Source organism: Carlito syrichta, unplaced genomic scaffold (genome assembly GCF_000164805.1).
Source record: "Carlito syrichta isolate Samal-C Ts95f unplaced genomic scaffold, Tarsius_syrichta-2.0.1 Scaffold85555, whole genome shotgun sequence".
In the NCBI taxonomy this organism is placed as follows: domain Eukaryota; kingdom Metazoa; phylum Chordata; class Mammalia; order Primates; family Tarsiidae; genus Carlito; species Carlito syrichta.
This window is the reverse complement of record NW_007029651.1, coordinates 12,573-14,971: the sequence shown is the minus strand read 5'-3', so window position 1 is coordinate 14,971 and position 2,399 is coordinate 12,573.

Sequence of the window (2,399 nt, the reverse complement as noted above, 5' to 3'; positions counted from 1 at the left end):
GGGAAGGTCGCTCGCGGCCGGGGGCTCGAGACCAGGCTGGCCAACGTGGCGTGCCGCCGCCTCGGACCCCACCCCCTCTCTAAAAGGCGTTTAACAAAGGAAACGCAGTAAAAACGGCTGGACGCGACCCGGCCCCGTCTGGGGGTCGCTCAGGGACCGGACGGGGTCCCCGTCCCCCCACGCCCCATGAGCCTGTAGGGGTCGTGGCAGCTCGATAGCAGCTTATGGAACACGGGGGGCTTGGGTCAGTTAACGCCTCGCTGCGAACCCTGGGTCCCCGCGCCCACGCAGACAGCCCCACCCCCGCGGGGCACGGGCTGGGGCGACTGGACGTGGTGGGACGGATCCAGCCCCGCTGCCCGGCCGGCAGCAACGCCCACCTCATTCCTCACGTTCCAGTTCCGCCCACGGAGGGCTGCAGTGGGACCGTTTGGGCTCTGCCCCTCCGCGGGCGCAGGACGACGGAGGTTCGTTCCTGGGGGGGCTGCGGCTGCCCTCTGCCCCAGACCCAGGCCTGCCAGAAGCACAGCGGGCAGAGGAGTCTGGGAGGCCAGGCGTTGGAGGCCAGCCTGGGCAACATAGCAAGACCCCGTCTCTAAAAACAGCATTATTTTTGTCCGGGTGTGGTGGCTCACGCCTATAGCCCCAGCACTTTGGGAGGCCGAGGCGAGAGGGTTACCTGAGCCCGCGGGCCCCAGACCAGCCTGGGCCACTAGGCAGCACCTCGTCTCTACAAGACATCAAAAAACTAGCCGGGCGTGGTGGCGTGCGTCTGTAGTTCCGGCTACTTGGAAGGCTGAGCGGGAGGCTGGCCGGAGCCCAGCAGGTCGAGGCTGCGGTGGCTGTGACCGTGCCCCTGCCCTCCAGCCTGGGTGACAGAGCCGGACCTGGGCTCAAAAGTAAATAAAGGTCCCAAATGGAGTTTGGTGGCCAAGGCCGTGACCAGGGCTGCTCCTGCAGCCGCTGCAATCTTGATCTTGCGTAATCCTGTCCTTGGGGCCTCCCTGCGGCCCCAGACGCCCAGCCCTCCCAGCCCCTTTGGCTGGCAGCTGCCGCTGACTCAAGGGGCCACCCCACTTCTCAGGAAGCCCCCCCCGCCCCCCCGTTTCTTCCACCCTGGCGGTGCTGGGTGACGTGGCCACACAGGGGACTCTGTTCAGGCCTTTGGCTGGAGCTGTTTTTCTTCACGCGCTCGTAAACACGTGCCCTGAAACGGTCCTTTATGTCAGGATTGCCAGGAATTTGGCCCAGGGCCCGGCCTCAGGAAGACTTTATCCCAGGGCTGACTTGGTGCTGGTTGGGAAGAGGACAGGAGTGGGGGAAGGAGAAGGCTTGGACTGGGGCAGACCCCATCTCTTTAAAAAAGTTTAGAAATTAGCCAGTCACGGTGTCCCCTGTAGTCCCAGCAACTCGGGAGGCTGAGACAGGAGGATACTTGAGGCCAAGGGGAGGTCGAGGCTGCAGCATGCCACGACTGCGTGATCTGGGAGTGGGTCTCTGGCTCTGGGAGGGTCTTGTGCCCAGGAGTGGCGGCAGGTCCCCAGTGGGAACATGGAGTCTTGGGCTGGTCTCCAGGCCCCAGGGAGGCCTCTCTGTGGTGGTGGAAGTTCCACCCCCATGTCCCCTGCCAGGAAGCCATGTCCCCAGTGGCCTTTACCGCAGACTCAAGTTCCGGGAAGGACTGGGACAGGGCTTATCCTGTGGCTCAATTTATTTTATTATTGTTGTTATTATTTTTGAATTGCAGTCTCATTCTGTCACCCAGACTGGAGGGCAGTGACATGCTCACGGCCACCCCAGCATTGACCTGCTGGGCTCCAGTGATCCTTCCACCTCAGCCTTCCAAGTAGCTGGAACTATAGGCACATGCCACTATGCCCAGCTAATTTTTTTTTTTTTGAGTTGGAGTCTCACTCTGTCGCCCAGACTGGAGGGCAGTGGCCGCTACCAGCCACCGCAGCCTCGACCTGCTGGGCTCCAGTGATCCTTCCGCCTCCGCCTTCCAAGTAGCTGGAACTACAGGCGTGCGCTACCACGCCCAGCTTATTTTTTGACTTATTGTAAAGATGAGGTCTTGCCAAGTTGCCCGGGTGGGTCTCGAACCCGCAGGCTCAGGCAATCCACTCACCTCAGCCTCCCAAAGTGTTGGGATGACAGGCTGTCACCAAGCCCAGCAGATTTACTTTTTAAGATGTTTTTGAAAAGGAGATAAAATACATAACATAAAATTTACTATTTTAACCATTTTAGAGTGTACAGTCCTGCGTTTTTTGTTTATTTGTTTTTGAGTTGGAGTCTCACTCTGTCGCTCAGACAGGAGTGCAGTGGCCGCTCCCGGTCACCGCAGCCTCGACCTGCTGGGCTCCAGCGAGCCTTCCGCCTCAGCCTTCCGAGTAGCC